General features: G+C 45.1%; 1 pseudogene; it reads left to right on the top strand.

Annotated features, from left to right (window-relative positions):
• LOC132020387 (serine palmitoyltransferase 1-like) overlaps window positions 1-19,804 on the top strand; it is a 37,000-nt pseudogene that overhangs the window by 2,534 nt on the left and 14,662 nt on the right.

The raw sequence follows: 19,804 nt of genomic DNA, 5'->3' as shown, positions 1-19,804 counted from the left end.
TTCCTAGTGCGTGTCTTGATTAGCCCGAATCCCATGTGCCTTGTAGACTTTTCTTCCTGTGGTCCGTTTTCAGTGTAGTACTCTGTATGTCAGTTTCAAGACACACATTCGTGTTCTTCCTATCGTCAGATCTCTGAACTGGGATGAATCTTAGGGCCCCTGAGAGTTGTTGTCAGCAGGGACATCCTTGTCTCTGTCCCTGTAAACTGGTCCTGGCTGCATTTACTGCTGACTCCTCCACAGAGCTGTGAGTGCTGCTGGCAGGGAAACCAGCGGCTGGCCAGGGAGAGGTCCAGACTCCTCCCAGCCAGTGAGCAGAGGCTGCAGTGACTGAAGCTTGAGCCTCCCTCCGTCAGATTACTGCCTGTGGGTGGTTGCAGCTGGCTTTTAGAAATGCGATTCCATTGGGGGAAAGATGAATTCAGTCCAGGGAGAGAGTTCGGCATCAGAATTTGAGGTGTGGGAGATGCTAACCTGTCGGGCAAGCTTGGCGATGATGAGGGAGCACCCTGCACGACACGAGGCGCTCCTGGCAGCAGAGAGGGGTCTTGTCAGTGCACCCATGCGGTCTGTGACTTGGAGCCGTGGAGCAAACAGCCGGGGCTCCCGTGGAGCGGTTAGGGATGTGTTGATGAATTTCTGTTATGTTTTCTCGCTTAGTTGTGCAGATGTAGTGTGACAGAAATCTGTGTCTGAGATACCTAATAGAACTTCTCATTCGGTGTAAACTCAGAAATTGTAAGATCACAAGAAAACATCCTCCTGTTTTCATCACAGTTTTCCTTCCTTTAAAAATGGCCATGGCATCTTCGGTTCGGTGAAGTGTTCGGTAAGTGTTGCCCATCTGTGAGCTTTGTCTGCGGTGTCATCACTGAACCAAATTCTCTCCCTCTGTCTTTTTTTTAAAGTAGGCTCCATGCACAGCAGAGCCCAACACAGGGCCTAAACTCACGACTCTGAGACCAAGATCTTAACTGAGATCCAGGGTTGGATGCCTAACTGACTGAGCCCCCCAGGATCCCCAACTAAATTCTTTTTTTTTTTTTTTTTTAGATTTTATTTATTTATTTGACAGAGAGAGATCACAGTAGGAGAGAGGAAGGGAAGAGATCACAGAGAGAGAGGAAGGGAAGCAGGCCCCCCGCTGAGCAGAGAGCCCGATGTGGGACTCGATCCCAGGACCCTGAGATCATGACCTGAGCCGAAGGCAGCGGCTTAACCCACTGAGCCACCCAGGCGCCCCCCAACTAAATTCTTAATTTTGACTCCGATTCATCCATTTTGGTCTCTCTCTTAGTGTGTGGGAGGACTTGTGCAGAAATCCTCTCCATACTCCCCGGCGTCGCAAGGACATTCCTCCACATTTTCTTTTGTTACCTCTTCCAAAATATCTTCTAGGTTTTTAATATGCCTAGAATTCACCTTTGTGCATGTTTATCCAACTTTATTTTGCTCCACAGAAAAAGAAATGTGTGTGATTTGGCAGTTTGTGGTGCATCTGCCGTCATTTGCCAGATGTTTGTATGCACATAGTTCTCCTGGGCTCTGGAGTCTTTCGTTGCTCTAGGGAGCTGCTTTCACACTGCTACCCAACCCATTGTTCGTGCAGTTCTGTAATCCTAGTCTCCTTCTGTTAAAACACTTAAGTTCACTTTCTAATTACTGACTCTCACTAATAGTGAGGTTGTGGCTTTTGGTTGGGAAGGGTTTTATTTTCCCACTTTCTGTCCTCTGATGCCTTCATTGTGAAACTGTCTTTCTAGCTTGGCTGTATTTGCATCTGTGAGAGATCCTGAAGGGTCCCGTTCTCTGGTGTTCAGTGGTAAAGGCCGAGTGTGACATCCCTGCAAAGCTGCGCAGAGCACGGGTGGGATCCTTCCGTTTCTGCCCGCAGCTGCCCTTTCCCTGCTCCAGGTGCCGACAGGAACTAGGTCCCGGACTCCTACATCATGCTGCCTCCTGACAGCTTATCAGCTGTGTTCAGCGGTTTGGGGTGTACTTTTCCTGGATGGTTTGATTTCTCTGTTAGTGATTTTGTTTCATTTTGTTTTGTTTTTGCTTATTAGTTTTTGTAGAACAGCCTTGACTTTCCCAGCAGCAGCCTTTACTACAGACTTGTCTCCATAGTGGCTCCATCTTTTCTCTTTCCGAGCGCCAGCGACTCCATGCCAGCAGAAGCGGGAAACCTACGAAGGCCAGTGAATGACATGTTGGGTTCAGAGTCAGAGCAGGTGGTTGGAAGGAGAAGCCCTTGAGGCCATAGGGAAGAAGGAAGGAATATTTAGAGAGCACCTCTTATGGACCAAGCACTTAGAGCTGTACTCCAGAGAGGTGGGTTTTCTCCCGATTTAATGGATGAAGGAGCAGAGACTCACTGATCTAGGAAGCTTCCCCGAGCTTCAGAAGCCAGGAGGAGCTGGAATGCAGGTGCGCCCCATGTTCTTTTCCCAGAGGCCTCCTGCCTTCTGTACAGGTCCAGTTGCTTCTGGTGGTCATTCTCTTCCTTCCCAGGTTGCCCAGAATCGTCTGTTTCTCTCCTTGAAAACCAGTTCTTTGAATCTGGCCCAAGAGCAGGGTTTTCTGGTCTTCCTGTGAAAGTATCATTAGCAGAGCACTTGTGGTCATCTCAAGAGCCTGTCTGCGGTCCCAGCCTAGCTGAGACCTGGGCTCCCAGGCTAATGGACAACCTGTTGCTTTATTTCTCCCCGGGGCTGGGGCAGGATCCTTCTTACACAGTATTCTAGCACTAACTGTAGAACTGGGAAACCTAGCCCACTGACTGCTGTTGTCTATTTCTGTAGTTAACATGTATTTTCAAACTATTTAACTATAAAGCCAAACGTTTTCTGCCCATTCTTGCTTTTGATTTTGATGTTTTTATATTTCCTTCATTTTTGTCTTATTCCAAATTTTCTCCCAAGGTACTTCATTTTATTTAGCTACTTCTTTCTTAATGAGTTTTAAAATCAAATAAAGGTTTGCCATTTATCTGTGCTGGAATTATAGCTCACTTGTTTGTTGTTGTTTTTTTAAGTACTACAAATTAGCCTGATAATAAAACTAGTGGCTGATTCATAAATACCACTTCCTAATTTTACACTTCAAAAATAATGAGAAGAAGGCGCCTGGGTGGCTCTGTCAGTGAAGCAGCTGACTCTTGATTAAGGCTCAGGTCATGGTTTTAGGGTCATGAGATCAAGCTCTGCATTAATAAAGTTCCACACTCAGCTCTGAGTCTGCTTGGGATTCTCTCTCTCCCTCTGCCTCTCCCCTGTTCCCGTGTGTGTCTCTAGAAATCAATAAATCTGAAATCAGTTAGTTTGAGCAGAAGCTAGGAGACCAGTGTGCAGCCAGGGTAGTTGAGTGACATCAGTTTTGTGTCTCATGTGGCCCCAGAGTGTTGTGACAGCACGTGCCCTGGAATGTGATTATCTGCTCAAATCTACTTCTGTCCACTCTTTCCTCAGACCCCCAGCCACAACATGTGGTGAATGGAAAGAAATGTGTCAACTTTGCCTCCTTTAATTTCCTGGGATTGTTGGATAACACTCGGGTCAAGGTAAGTAGATCTTGTGCATAATCGCAAATTACTTAGAAAACTGGGCAGGAGAGACGAGACCAACGTAGAACATGGGAAGGGGCTCCCTTTGCTGGCCATTGGCCATTGCTTTTTCTTGGTAGAGCTGTGTTGTGACCTGGGTTCGAGAGAGGGTGGGCAGTCAGGGTGTGTGGTGTGGCTTGGGGGCCGTGACATCCAGGGAGCCCTGTGAGCCAGCCCCCAGGTCACAGTCAGAGGTTTGCCTCGGAAATGGCTTTGTGTCCTGGGAGGACAGTGAGCCGTTTGGAGGAAAGACTTCTGCCCAGAAATGCCAAAAATCATAAAGGTCTTGAGTTAACCATGTTTGGATAATCAGACTAACACCGCTTTTCCATGTTTTAAGTTCTGTCCTTACATGTTTGCATGTATCTCCTCTTCATGTCCAGTCACAATTGCCACACTTCTAAGAAAGAAAGGAACATAGTTGGCAGTGGGGCGCCCCGGGAGGAGGGCTAAAGAGTAGGAAACGTCAGTTTTGAACCCTGAAGATAAAGCATTAAGACCTGACTTTTCTCCCACAAAGGTGGCAGTTTTGGCATCTCTGAAGTATGGTGTGGGGACTAGCAGACCTAGAGGATTCTATGGCACGTTTGGTATGTACCACTGTCTCCTTCATACTACTCACCTGTGTCTAACGGCAGACTCAGTTTCATTTCAAAACTCCTTGGAAAAGAGATCTGTGATTAACTGTGGCATTGAGTGGTTGAGTCTGTGTGCGTGAGGGGCCCTGGTCCTCGTGGAGGAAAGGACCTGCTGCCCGGGGCCAGCTCATCAGCCCGGCAGAGCCTGAGCTGCTCTTATAGGTGCCCCAAGGACCGTGGCACAAGGAGACCTAGTTTGTTTCTGTTGTGCTTGCCTGTTGGAAGGGGACGGGTCCTGCTGCAGATGACCCTGCTCTTCACAGTCTTGCAGGAACCAACTTCTTCCCTGTCCCCTTCCTCCAGTGTCGAGCCTACCATCCTTGTGCTTGTCCGCGAGGGTGCAGCCGAGGGCCGGTGTGGAGGAGCAGGCTGCGCGGCTGCAGTAACCCTTGAAGCAGGCACGGGGTGTTGCACATGGCTCTGCCTACCTTCTGCTGGGGAGCCCAGAACCTGGCTCGAGCCTTGCTGTGAGTGGGCTGGGGGATGGCTCCAGCTGGGCAGCCACCTCCTACGGGAAGGGAGACAGGACAGATGGGGTGGGAGGTGGTGAAGGATTGATGATGTGGCTCTTTCTGGAATGAAGAGGGTCATTAATGACCAGCTATGTCTTAGGATGAGTGTGGTTCCCAACTCATAGTCCCCAACTCAGAGTCCTCAGGGAAAATGTTGTTAAATGATTGTTCACGTGAATATTGTAGGGGACGTAACATTCTGGCCTCCACATGGCAGCATGTGGGGAAAATAGAGCCTGGGAAATCTCTTCTGTCTTCTGTCCGAGTTTCCATGTCTAAGCCTGTGTGTGTGTGTGTGTGTGTGTGTGTGTGTGTGTGTGTGTGTCTGTCTTTCTGTCTTAAACAGTGAAAGTGTTTTTATTGAAGGGATAACCTTTCTTTATTCTGTAGCTAGCTTAGTATTAAATTATTGGTATTGGAAATAGACAACAGAGTAGGTGTCCCAATATTTTAAGTTGGAGTGGGTCTGAAATATCTTGTGTTCCAGCATCCCAGTCCTTCAGAAGTGGTATAGAAAGTTCAGAGAGGTTATGTGACTTCTTCACAGTCACACAGCTCATTAATTTCAGCCTTATAAGGAGGAGCCAAGTACTCTTGATGGCAGGACCAAAGACTTACAGAGTGCCGGTCATTTCCCCTCTTTAGTCTAGTGCAGACACGGGTTGTCTGCTTGGTTGTTACTGGTAAGGAATTATTTCCTAGATTAGTAGTATTAGAGAGCTAGGCAAGACTTTTTTTGGGTTGTTTGTTGTAATCTGATCAAGAAGAATTTCTATAATTTGCTTGCTGGGGTTAAAAAAATTACTTTCTTGAAAGCATTTCTTTCTAGGGAATTTTATTTGCATGTGTGGCCTTGGCTTCTGATTGGGAGTTAATTTGAGAAAATAGATTTATTGCTGAATCAAGTCATGAAAAAGAAAGGTTTCAACTCTTCGAAACCAGTTTTCCCAGAGTTGGTAAAATAGCCCAGTCAGCTTTGTGTATGGCTCCCGCGGTTTGAAGTATGCAGTAGCGGCTTGTCATGTGCTTCCAGATGCGGGATCTTTAGCTCACAGTTTGTTTTCTTTTCTTTTCTTTCTTTTTTTTTTTTTTTTTAAGATTTTTATTTATTCCTTTGACAGTGAGAGACAGCAAGAGGGGGAACACAAACAGGGGGAGTGGGAGAGGGAGAAGCAGACTTCCCGCCAAGCAGGGAGCCCAATGAGGGGCTCAGTCCCAAGACTCTGGGATCATGACCTGAACCGAAGGCAGACACTTAATGACTGAGCCACACAGGTGCCCCAAGTTCATGATTTCTAAGTATTTTTGATTGAATAATTCAGCCCAGGATGGGAGCTTCAGAAGGTTCACAGAGAGTGAAAGTTGTCTCCTCCCCTACCGTTATCGCAGCCAGCCCCCCCCACCCCCACCCCCACAAAAGGCAGCTACTAAGAAACTACTACTATGAGTAGTTCCTTATTAATTTCTCCAGGGACATTTTTAGCAAATGCAAACTACTTCCCGTTCATAACGTTTTCCCGCTATTTTTACAAAAATGGCAGCATAGCCTGCGTGTATTCTGTACCTTGCTGTTGGAGTGAGTTTGAAATTTAAATTGGGTTTGAATTTTTTAGGGCTCCTAAGCAGACTCCTTGCTAAGCGCAGACCCTGACACGAGACTCAGTCTCAACCCTGAGTTCATGACCTGAGCCAAAATCAGAAGTTGGATACTCAACCAACTGAGCCATGCAGCCCCCCCCCCCCCCCAAAAGTTATTTTTTTAATGTCTTCTTTTTTTTTTTTCCCCCGGGAGTAACATATTCAGGCATCCACTTTCAAAGATGAAGAGACTTCTTTGTTTAGCTCTTTTTTCAGCTTTTCAAAAATGAATGTACATCACTAGTAAAAATCTATTTCTTTGTTAAAATGTTTTCCTTTTTATTATTTCATAGTAACATATTAGATGACATTAGATGATTAATACAGGAAAAAGAAGTCAAATGACGGTTGAGTTAAAATTCGTCTAGTTTCTTGGGCTGAATGTTCTGCCTTTGGAAAGTAGAACTCCTCAAGATCTCTGGTCCTCTCATCAGGACCATGTGATTAGTAGGAGTTTTCCAGCTTCTTATTTTATTGTCAGAGCATGTGTTTGAGAACGGCACGAAGAGGATTTGTCAGGCCCTAGAGAGGTCTCTCCTCTAGGGCTCGGGCTGCACGCTTGGACAATTTCTCTTATTCAGCTTCTCGGCTTTCCTTGAATACGTTCAGATCTGTTTTTCTGGAGGTTATCACTGGTTTCCCAGTATCTGCTTTGCATACACAGTGCCTTCTTGACTCTTTGTTTTTAAACTAACTCAAAATGCAGTCAGTGACAGGATTTCATGGTGAAGGATAGTGGCATTTAATTGTGTTCAGGAGCCATTAGTGAACACTTAAATTGTTCAGTTTATTTTTCAGAATATATTCTTTCTTTTTTTTTTTTTTAAGATTTTTATTTATTTATTTGAGAGAGAGAGAGACAGTGAGAGAGAGCATGAGCGAGAAGAAGTTCAGAGAGAGAAGCAGACTCCCCATGGAGCTGGGAGCCGGATGTGGGACTCGATCCCAGGACTCCGGGATGATGACCTGAGCCGAAGGCAGTCGTCCAACCAACTGAGCCACCCAGGCATCCCTATATTCTTTCTTTAATTCAGAGCAATCAACTGAGTCATGCCTGTGTGTTTTATTAGGAGGAACATTTGGTCATAACATTCCTAGACCTGCCACTTCTTTCTACTAACTGGTCACAGGGTTGCTGTTGCAGGATAGGTGGGGATGCTCCTTGTTTGCACAGCTTAGAACGTTTTGGCAAGAATCACATAAGATGCTGCACGGAAAAATGTTTTGGAAAACACTCAGCCCTATATTTATGTTCTAATGAGTGCATAAGTATATTATTTGTACTTCTAAGAAAAGTTGTCCTTGTCTCCAGGGATAGAAAAAAAAAACAAAACCGTATGTAACACAAAATATAGAAGCCTTAAGAAAAAATGTAGTTGGTTGTTTCTAAACTGTTCTGAAGTTGACTATTTTGTAGTCTTTCCTTTGGAAGACAACCAAGAAAGCCGAAATACCTCTTAGCAGAGTAAAAGAGGAGATATATAAAAGGGAAGGCAGGGGGCACCTGGGTGGCTCAGTGGGTTAAGCCACTGCCTTCGGCTTGGGTCATGATCTCAGGGTCCTGGGATGGAGCCCCATCGGGCTCTCTGCTCAACAGGGAGCCTGTTTCCCCCTGCCTCTCTGCCTACTTGTGATCTCTCTCTCTCAAATAAATAAATAAAATTTAAAAAAAAAAATAAAAGGGAAGGCAAATGGAAAAATTACTATAATATGAGGTTCTTAAATATGTGGGGTTTGGACAACTTAATTAGAAAATGGTGTAACTGTTTTTTTCCTTTTAAAAGAAAGCCTTTTGTCCTACAAATATTGATTTACCTGTACAAACACTTAAACGGTGTATTGGTTTTTCCATGCCAGGTGTTATTGTGAGTATTTCATGGGCATTGACTCATGGTTCTGGTAACAGTCCTTTGAGGTGGGTCTGACTGTTACCTCTTTGGCAAAGGAAGGACCTGAGAGGCACGGAGCTGTTTCAGGCCTGCCCTGGTCCACATCTGGTGAGGCGGGGGGCCAGATCTGAACCCCCTGAGATGACTGCCGTGGCCAGGCCCTGCCTTGGGTGCCAGACATCCTGTACAGGCCTCAAATACCTTTTGTTAGGTTCTAGTTAGGGAACAGGTGCAAGAAAGGGCAGTGAGTGCTGTGAGGGACACAGCTTTCTGGGCACCTCCCTCTGTGGCCTCTGTCCTGCAGTGTGTGTTCCTAGTGGTGAATCTGAGGGTGTAGTGCTCTACCTGCACTCTGTGCAAATCCGTGGAACAGTTGGTGGAACAGTTTGTCTGCACAGAAGACCAAAATCAGAAGCAGGAGAGCACAGCCTGGCGCTTTCCCTGCTTGCTGCCTCCCCCTCCCTTGGGCTGAAAGTTTATTCATTGCACAGAGTAGCTGGCACACATCAGAAGTCATGTAGCACTCTGCGCCCGCCTGTCACAAAACCTGCTCTGCGAGGCTGCCGTCATCTAAAGCCCAGTGTCTTCAGGTATGAGGAGAAAGAGGCCAGTCTTTGTTAGACTTTGGGAAAGGCAAGAATTGGTAAGTCATTGACTTACCGTAAATTCTTTTTAACCACTTTTTGGCAGTAATGTAAAAGCAGTTACGAGTATTTATGACGGTGGGAATGTTTCGAACATGTAGTTTTTGTCCACTGCGTAGCTAATGCTAAAGCCCTGAAATTAAGCCAAGTTGTTAGGCTTTCTCATCGCTCAAAAAATGAGTCATGTAAAGCAGAGTCTACAGAATGATTTAAAATCTTCTTTGTATTTAGCAAAAATAGTTTGTGTCCATAGCAGGTGTTTTGTTTTTGAAATGGAGATACCGGATGAGAGCAGTTCTGGGGCTCGTCTGCTAACTAAATCATGGAGGTTTGGGGTAGATAGTCCTGATTTAGAGGCCACATTGTCATGTGCAGAGGGGGACTTGCCCTCATTCTGATCAGAAGTGGGGGTGACGGGGGCTTGCCTGAAGGCATGGTGCAGAGAGCACTCTGAGGAGAAGGCAGGAGTTTCTTGCTCAGTGTGGGGGATGCCCGGTTCCCTAGCATGTGTCTGCTTCCCTTGTTCTCGTCCGATTTTCCCCGAAACCTTTCACTGGCAGCAAGTGGCAGAGGACGGGCCATCAGGGTCAGGGTCATGTTCTCTGTGTTGGTGATGTCACAGGTCTGATGCTCAAGACCTAAGCACCTGTTTGATACCATTTGGATCACATGGGATACAGTCATTAAATTTGTTACTATAAAGTCCCACACTTAGCTAATGTTGATGTCATCTGTGCAGTGACCATGACCTCTCGGGAATGGAAGTCAAATGGCACTTCATGTGCTTTTCGTAATAGGCTATGTTGGTGTACATTTTAACTGCCAACAGGAAGAGGCATGTTTGGTCTTTCGTGTACACATGTCTTGGAGGAATTGTGAAAATGAACTATTTATCCCATTCCAATCAGGTTATAATAAAAGAATGGACTTTTTAAAAATATATTTTAAAAAGTGTTTAGATGATGGAAGTCCAGTAATGTTCTCAGTTCATTTGTTAATCAGACGTGCAGTGGCTTTCAGGTAAAGCCAGGTAGTCTGGTAAGCATAGGGTCAGGGAGGGGGACTGGGTTTGTGCCACCTGACAGAGGGGCATGACTGAAAGGCAGGAAGCAGCTGGCATAGGAAAACTCCAAAACTCCAAGCCTGTAGGAAGAGACAAGGGGCCAGGTCACGCCTGCGGCCTACCTGCCTGAAGCACCCCTGCTCCCTCTGCTCTCAGACACGTGCACCGTGTCTCCTGACAGGAGACTGAGCGCTCTTGCACGTGAACGGAGGGCGCAGGTGGGAACTCGCCGCCGAGTGGCAGACAGCAGTAGGCAGGTGCCCTGAGCTAAACCCCAGTTTGATGGCAAGAGACCTGCAGTGAGGAGTGCGAAAACTGAGCAGCTAGCAAGTAAGCTAGAGCTTGGCAAGCTAGCAAGTAAGCTAGAGCTCGCTTCAGGCGTCTGCTTCCCTGACCCTTGATAGGGAGTGTGGCAGAACTCTGATGGTTGTCCGAGTGTGGGTCCTACTATAGTGAAAAAAGCTAGAGGAATTTTTAAAGTCCTCTTCTCTTCTGGGTAGTGTCTCGTTTTAGGACCACTTTGAAGTTTTCAGGTTCAAAGCTGGTCCATGCACTGTTTATTCTAGTCACGGGAGGGGCATGTAGCCTGCCTGCTGGGGAGTGTAGCCCGGTGCCTGAGACTGGGAAGGTGAGCGGCAGTGAGCGGCCATGATAGGTGGTCCCAGGTTAACGGACACAGTCCGTTCCTGCTGTTACACCAGTGTTCTTCACAAGCAGCTTTTGTAAATTACTGTATTTCTCTTTGTACCACACATCCGAAGTCCCTGTACGCTTACGTGGAGAGTCGGACAGGAGAGCAATTGCTGCGGAGCTGGAGCAGGTGCATGCTGCGTGCTGGCGCCGCTGCTATCTGCAGGGCACGGGCTCTTCTATTCATCTTTTCTTTTCCTTTTAAAGTTGGTTTCCAGCTGTCTTAATGTCTGGTGTGGTACCTTCTGCTAAATGGAAAAGGCTTTAATACCGTGTCACACGTTAGTAAAGCCTCCATATGGTTGGTTGAGGGAAGTCAAAGCAGGTGAAGTCGCTGGGCCTTGTGTCGCTGAGCTAGTTTGGTAGAGAAGCAAGAGCCAGGATTGGAGTAGCCCTACTAATACCTTGTAGGGGCAGAGGAGTAGCTGATGCCGTTCATAGGCTTGGGGAATCTTTTCGGCTGAGAGTCATCTCAGTAGATCTCATAAAATTTACAACTCAAAGACGGTTTCATTTTGGTCATAAAGTGATAGTATTACTAACTAAACTGCTTACGTTATTTTCTTTATTCTGTACTTAAAGAAAAAGAATTAGAAAATGTTTTAACCACTTAACATTTTATTGTAGATGTGCACTTGGATTTGGAAGACTGCCTGGCAAAATTCATGAAGACAGAAGAAGCCATCATCTGCTCCTACGGGTTTGCCACCATAGCCAGTGCAATCCCACTTACTCCAAGAGAGGCGACATTATGTTTGTGTGAGTAACTTTACCTGTGTTGCCAGTCAGAGTTCCTCTGGAGATAATGGTGATCTTCCTGGAGAATTCCTTCGTTAGAGGTTATCTGCCTTAGGTAATAATGACTTTCTGTTTAAAGAGGAATTTCCATGAAGTAATTGGTGCAGCATTGATGAGACCATCACTACAAGGATGCCGAAAGCATTTTTTTTTAATTGATTGGTTTTATTTACTGATGTCGGGAAAGCCAAACTTACTTCCCTCTGTAGCTCTGTGGCAGTGTAGTGCCCTTGAAGGTCCATGGTTCGCCGCCCATGCAGTCGCTCAGTGGAGTCCTCCATTGCCCACCACCCTGCCCCGAGTCCTGCTCTCTGCTGACCTTGCTTCATGGCTTGCTAGGATCATAGAAGCCACGAGCAAATCTGCGTACTCGAGCATACGTGCCCTGGCTGTGTGGTGTCTCCTCTTTTGTGAAGAGGAAGAGCGGAGAGCCGTGGGCTGGAGCTGGCCCAGCTAGGCAGCCAGCTGTTCCACTGCGGGCGCCACCCTCTAGCCCAAGCCTCTGCTCTCCTTTGAGTGGATCATTAAGTGACTTTGAATTTTAGGTCTCAGATTTACTTTTGTTTCCTCTTTTCCTTTTTAACACCATAGCCAGAATAATCTTTTTTAAAAATGCTCATCTGATTATGTCATGCTTAAGAGCTTCCATCGTTCCTGAAATAAAGATCCAAGTTCTTACTGCAATCTTCTGCATTCCAGACTACCTTTCCAGGCTCATTTTGTCCCCTTTTCCTTCAGGTACTCATGCTATAGACTCATTGGCCCTATATGCTAGTTTCCTCTTGCTTTTGGGCCTTTGAACACACCAGTCCCTGGGCCTAGAATAGTCTTCCCCCCCTCCTGATGCTGGCTCGTGCTGCTCACCCCACACGGTAGTGCTTCTACTGGGCCACCCTCCCTCACCTCGTGGACCAAGCTGAGACCCCTGCCACATGTGGGGAAAGTCTCACAGCCAGAGAGGTTTGGTCTCCTTGGGAACCCAAGATCACACAGGTGCTCACACTGCCTGTTGTGACAGGCCCTGCCTGTCAGGCCTCCCACATGTGCATGGGTGCACACATGCACACGGCCCCTGTCCCCTGCTCGTCCTGCCTCACGCTCGCTGGGCTCTGCTTCTGCGGCACTTCCGTCGGTTCTTACTAGTTCATTGCCTAGGAATGCATTTCCTCTCAGTTGTGCTCAGAAAACACCAGCTCGGTCGATAAATGGACAGAGACTGGCACTTAGAAGAGGGGTCCGAGCGCCAAGGCTCAGAGCCCAGCTTCCCATGGCCCCCACACCAGCCTCTCGCTTCTCCCCGGTGGGCTCCTGCTGGCACGGCAAGCTTGGTCACATGCCATAGCATTGGCCCCATTGAGCTTCGTGGGTCCAGGGCTGGAGGTATGCAGCACATCCTGCCCCTCTAGCCCCCAGCAGCCCGAGCGTCAGCATACGGCTGCGCAGAGCTCGTGTGCATCCTCATCAGGTCCCGAGTGCGGGATTGTGTTTTCTGTGGTACCAGCCGGGAGGCCTGGGCTGCGCTCGCTCCTGCTTGCTGAGCTCTGACACATCACTTTAAACATTCCTCCCAGAACTCATCCGGAGGTGGGAGCCCTAGAGGTGATGCTGGTGGTTAGTAAATTATTGGATGAATTCATTAGGCCTGGACAGTTATGCGCAGGGCTTAGTCTCTGACTTTCAGTAAATAGTGGGAGAGCTTTGCCAGCAGTAATCTCGGTGGAGTGCTTGCTCATGTGCTAGGTCTGTCCCTGTTCACAACAAATAGTACGGAGATTCTGTGGGCCCTTTGCCCTGTCTCCACCAGTGCTTGCTTCATAGCTGGGATATGGACATGGATGAAGTCAAGATCCAGAACATTTCCGTCGCCGCGAGGATCCCTCACGTTGCCGTACCCGCGGTCCTCCCACCCTGCCCACTCCTTATCCCCTGGCAGCCACCTCAAGTCTCCCTTTTTGTAATGTTGTCATTTCAAGATTGTTAATACAAGTATGGTCGTACACTAAATAGTGTTTGGGGAGTCGCTTTTTCCCTCGGCATTAATTCTCTGCAGGTACGCCTGTGTTGTATGGATCGCGAATTCATTCCTTGTGATTACTGAGTCGTACTTCATGGTCCGGAAGCAATACAGTTGGTTGAACCACTCACCGACAGAGGATGTCTGAGCTCTTTCCTGACTGGGGCTAGAACAAAGAAGGCTGCTGTGAGCATTTATGCACAGGCTAAGGGGTGCAGCTGCTGGGTTACATAGCATTGTGTAGTTGTTTAAGAAATTGCCTGTTTTCCAGAGCAGCAGTACCATTTTGCATTCCCATAAATAGAATTTAAGTAATATAGTTTCTCAACATCTCAGAAGCAGTTGGTATTGTCATTTTTTTTTAATTTTAGCCATTCTGATAAGCGTATAGAGAGATTTTATTGTAATTTTAATTTATATTCCCCTGATGGCTAATGATGTTTGCATTTTTTGGACTTTGGTCTTGACATCAGGCGACTAGTCCATAAAATCCCCTGGGATTCCTTCTTGTGTTTTCGGAAGAAATAGTATAAAATTAATGTTAGCTCCTTAAATGTTTGGTAGTTTTCTCCAGTAAAGCCAACCAGGCCTGGAGATTTATTTTTTGAAAGAATTTTAATTCTGAATTCAATTTCCTTAGTACTTAGAAGGCCGGTCAGATTGTCAGTGTCATATTGATGAATTAGGATGGTTTATGTTTTTTCCAGGAATTCGTTCTTCTCAGTTGTCAAACTTAGGTTGTGTTCTTTTTAATATTTCCTTTTTATTCTAAATATTTGCAGAGCCTGAAGTGATAACACATTTCATTCCTGTCTGGTATTCTGTCTCCTCTCTTTCTAGTTAGTTTTGCTCCAGTTGTTAATTTTATTTATCTTTGCAAAGAATCAGCTGTTTGTTTCAATGATTGTTCTCCATTGTATTTTTTGTTTTCAATTCTATCACTTTCTGCTATTGTTTCCTGCCTTCTGCTCTTTTTTGGCTTCTTTTTGCTTTTCTTTTTCTAGATTCTTTAGTTGGGAATTTTGATTATTGATTTGAGACTTTCCCTTTTTTCTAATGTGTTAGTGCTGTGCACTACTTACGTGCTCCTCTAGCCTTGTCCCACACATCTTGGTCTGTTTATTTTCATTTAGTTTGGTATATTTTATTTTCATTTAGACTCTCTTTGACCCACAAATTATTTAGAAGTGTGTTTAATTTCCAAGTGTTGGGAGATTTTAAATTTGTTGCAGTTTGTGTCATGGCTCATGATGTAGTCTGTGTCAGAATATGTTCCCTGGTCAATTAAAGAAGAGTATTTGGCCATTGCTCAGGGATGTGTTTCATAGGTGACACTTAGATCTTCTTAGTTTATGATGGTGTTGAGGTCTGGTCTGGCCTTGCTGATTTTCCATCTGGTAGTTCTACAGTTACTGTAGTTGTGATTTGTCTGTGTTCCTTTCTCTTACCTCAGTTTTTCTTCTCAGCCTTTTGTAGCTCTGTCGTTTGGTGCATATTTTCTTGGTTAATTGATCCTAGTTATCACTGTATAATGTTCTTCTCTGTCTCTGGTAATTTTTCTTTGCTCCAAAGTCTACTTCATCAGATAACAGCGTTGGTATTCTGCTTTCTCCTGATGAATGTTTGCATGCTGTATTTTCTGTGTATATCATACACACAGCCACTGCCATGTTATTATATACCTTGTTGTATATTTTCTCATAGGCAGGATATTGTTTGATCCATTCTGCCAGTCTTTGTCTTTAAATTGTGTATTTTGGCCATTTACATTTAAAGTAATTACTGGACATGTGAGGACCCTTTATTTTTTGTTTCATATTTGTTATCTCTTGTTTTTCTGTTTTCTTTTTCCTGCCTTTTTGGGGGTTAAGTGAACATGTTTTGGGATTCTGTTTTTACTTATCCATGCTGTTTTTGAGTGTTTCTCATTGCATAATTCTGTTTTTGTTTTTAGTCATTGCTTTCAGTATGACATTACGTATACACGTAAGTTATCACCTTCTGCTGATCTCATCATTTTACCATTTCAGGTAGAGAAACCTTTACCTTCCTTACACTTCTCTACTCTCCTTGTTTATAATTATTTTCAGTACTTCTTGCACATACATTGAAACCACATCAGGCAGTGTCACAATTTTTACTTAAATCATCCAAAGTAATTTAGAAAGCTTGGGAAGGTAAGAAAAGCCTAGTGTGTTTGTTCATGATTTTACTTACTGTGTTCTTTCTTCCTCTCTGATAATCTGAGATTCTTTTGTTTTCTATACTTATTTTTTTCTATGTGGAGAGCTTCCTTTAGCCATTCCTTTCCCCAGGTCTGCTGGGGTCATCTTCTCTTGGTTTTCCTTCATTTGCCTTCGTTTCCCCTGTCCTTAAAGGATCTTTCTGCTTGTTACAGAATTCTTGTTTGAGAGTTCTCTTCTTCCAAGTATTGGGGATATAACACTTTTTCCTGATCTCCATGGTTTCTGATTGGTCTCTCAAATTATTTTTCTCTTCTGTGTAAGGTGTCATTTTAGGGCTGCTTTCAAGATTTCCTCATCATCATTAGTTTTCAGAAGCTTTACTATAATTTTGGCGTTTTTTTGTTTGGGTTTACTTGTATGAATTTCGCTCAGCCTCTTACCAAATTGGAAGCATCTTCCATCCTTATTTCTTCGAGTACTTTTCAGCCCCGCTATCTCTCCGTCTTCCAGCACTCCACTGAGGCCAGTGTGGCAGCTTTCGTTGTAGTTCCACAGGTCCCTAAGGCTCTGTTCTTTGATTGTCATGTGTTTTTCTCTGGTTTCCATTGCCTAGCTTCTGTTAGGTCTGTCACTTCTCCCATTCTTTTCTCCATCCCGCCCAGCCTGCTGCTGAGCCCATCCACTGTACTTTTTCTTTTTTTCTTTCTTTTCTTTTTTTTTTTTTTTCTTTTGGCCAATGTATTTTTCAGTTCTAGCTTCCCCATGGGATTCTTTGTCTTCTATTTCTTTCCTGGGGCTTTCTGTTTTTCCCTTGTTCCAAGCATGTTTATAAGTGCTCACTGAAGTATTTTTATCATCACTGCTCTAAAATGACTCTCAGATAATCTGGACATCTGTCAACTCAACATTGGTATTTGTTGATTATTTTCTTTCATTCTCTTTGATATCTTTTGATTCTTGATATGACAAGTGGTATTCGAAATCGGGACATTTTCATATTCTGCTACCAGAGTTTATGCTTTATTTAAACCTTGGGTTTTAGTCGGCTTTCTCTGTCACTCTTCCATTAGGGGTGGGGGGCATTCACTACTGCCTCATTACTACCAGGTGGAGGTACAAGGCCAGGGTCCCCCTTCCACCTCCACTGACACCCGGGTGGGGTGTTTTCATTTCCGTCAGTGTTAATGAGAGTCCTACTCTCCCCTGAGCCTCCTCTGGCACAGCTCAAGCCAAGAAGAGGAGGCTGTCCCTCCCTGCAGGGGAACACAGGCTGGGGCTCTCCATATGATCTTCTTTTTCTGTGGTTTGGCTGCAGTCGAGTCATTTCTGCTTGCTGAGCTGCCCCTTTCCTGTCCCTTTGGCCACAGAGGGCAAGCTTCTGTGAGCTTTTTTACCCATGCCCCTTGGCACTTGGAGTTGGTCAGCTTTGTCAGCTCCAAGTCAGGGAAGCCCACGAGACGTCATTTCATAGGTCTTCAGCTGGCCTGTCATTTTTCTGCACTCTTCAGAGTCTTTTTTTGTTTGTTTTATATGTAGTGTCTGGGGTTTGGGCTTGTACTTAGAAAAACAGGGAAAATAGGACTATTCCCTCTTCGTGGCAGAAGCCTTGCATATACTTTAAAATAATGCAGCTTAATGTCAGAGACACCCTCCCTCCGTAACTAACTCAGTTTAGAAGATCTTACTGGAGTTTCAGCCGCAAAACCAGTCAGCAGTTGGTATCACTTCTCATGGCAAAATAAGAGCAGAGTCTGTTCCGGTCAAAACCGAGATGCCACCGAAGGTGAGATCACCAGTGTCGTGTGTGTTTCTTAGAAAGAAAAAATTGCTGTGAGTGAACAGATGTGCACGCTGACTTCTGAGAGAGTAAAATGAGGCAGGGGTGTGCTCCGTGCAGAGGAGTGAGTGTGGTCGCTCTGAAAAAGACGTGCAGAGTGAGGCACAAACAGTGGCGTGTAAGCCGTTAGATGGTCTTACTGATCTGCGTGTTAACAAGTGCGTGTTTGTTGAGCAGCTACAGAAAGCAAGCATTCCTTTTCTGAGAATGTTGACAAGACCTTTTAAAACCCCAATTTGGTGGGTCTTTCTTCCTTGCAGAGACAGAGCTGCCTGCTTTGCCATCCAGAAAGGATTGCAGGCATCACGGAGTGACAGTAAGTTATTTAAGCATAATGACATGGCCGACCTGGGGTACCTGCTGAAGGAATAAGAGATGGAAGATCAAAAGGTATGATTCTTTTGAAAATTATACAGTTCTTTGTGCTTGCTAACCAGCTAAATTATATATGAAATGATAAATTGTCATGAAAACTTGCCTGCGGATCACTTTTGGATATGAAATGAGGGCATTCCTGCTTATTAAACACACTCCATGTTGGAGAGGCAGGTCTGACTATAATTGCCTCATCGTCGCCATAATTACTTACGGCAGCTTTGGGGGAGGATAATGCGGACAGCTTTCTAGAAGAGGAGGGTAGCATGCATGTTGGGGAGCGGGAGTGTACTCCCCAGTTTACAGAAATAACGCCAGAACGCACTAGTGTTTATACCTGTATCTGGGGTGCTGTCTTCAGAAGAGTATCAGACGTGGTTTAGAGATTCAGAAATGGTCACAGTGTGATGTGTAAAAGCAAGAGAAGGGAAACCACCTACACCCAGCACTGGTGAAATAGTTACGATATGATGTATCCACAGCAGAGTAGTGTATCTCCATCAAAATCACGTTTTCAGTAATTATTAATTAAAATAATTTTTTTAAACTCAGGTTCTAACACTATGGCAGTAAAATTCTGATTTGAACAGAGTTTATAAGGACAGTCACTATCAGTGGGTCTTGTAGCTACCTGATCTGTTAAAAATTTTGTGCACTTTCTCATTTCCCAAGATTCCTACATTGAGTATTTTTTAAGTCGTAATAAAAATACTTCGTTTTGGAAAGGTCGCCCATGTCCTCCCCCGTGACTCCCAGCAAACTCATGGCGTTCGGGTCTGAATCAAGAGTGGAGTGAATGTGGTTGAGCCAACTGGTGTTGTGTATTCCGCATGCTCTGAGTGTTATAGCCGTGGGTTCTGGCATATCCCTTGTTAGAATCTTAGAGGCAAGAAACCTTTGCACAGGAAGATATTCCCAGTTCTACCCAAGGATCTCAGTATTTTTTCAACCTTTCACGCCTGAAGCACCTACAAATTCCCCAGGGTGGGTGGCTTATTATAAGTGACCTGCATCAGTGGGGTGCAGGAAGGTTCTGTGTTGTCTGAAGTAGCCCTCCGACACAGCCTCAGACGTGCCTGGATGAGGTCATGGTTGAGTTTTATTTGAACTGGTGGTTAGGAAGGATTTTATCTGCTATTTGGTAGATGAAGGAGAACAGGGTTTGTCTGTTCAACTTTTTATTATGGAAAATCTCGGGCATATTCAAAGGAAATACAGTAGTATAAAAAGCCTCGTGCCCTTCTCCCAACCTTTTATCAACATTCTGCCCTTCTTGTGTCATCAGAGCCTCTGTCAAACTCCTGCCCCATCTGTGATGATTGCCATCATCATTGTAGCTCTGTTTTAGGCAAACCTGGTAGATGTTGAAGTGAACAAATCCTGGCCATACATTTTGACCAGTGGATAATCCAGGTATCATGGCCCCGTTGTGACTTAAAATGTGCCCATCTCCCCAGAAATTTTCCTTGGGCTATCTCAGTCATTCTGGGTTTGGGGAGTTTTATTTGTGCTTCAGCATTCTCAGAGCACTAAATTGCGTGTGTGCATGCATGTGTGCAATCACCTCATGGATTGAATGAACTGGAAAACATGAGAAAAGACAGCACTGTTGTCTGAAAATAACAGGGTATAAAACCTTGAACTTGAAACTCACCCAGACTGTCTATTGGTTTATTCAGATGAATAGATTTTGTCAGGTGGAGTGCTAGGAAGCATCTAACAGATTTTGCATTTGGAGTTACTGAGATTTAAAATGTCTTTTTTTCTTCCTTTTAAAGAATCCTCGCAAGGCTCGGGTCACCCGACGTTTCATCGTCATGGAAGAGCTATATATGAAAACTGGGGCTCTCTGTCCTCTCCCACAACTGGTAAGCCACCATGCTCACCGAGCATTGCAGTACTCGGACAGGGGTGGTTTG

The sequence above is a fragment of the Mustela nigripes genome, chromosome 6 (assembly GCF_022355385.1).
Source record: "Mustela nigripes isolate SB6536 chromosome 6, MUSNIG.SB6536, whole genome shotgun sequence".
Taxonomy (NCBI): Eukaryota; Metazoa; Chordata; class Mammalia; order Carnivora; family Mustelidae; genus Mustela; species Mustela nigripes.
The sequence above is the reverse complement of the archived record's forward strand: the minus strand, read 5'-3'. Positions and strand labels throughout refer to the sequence as shown.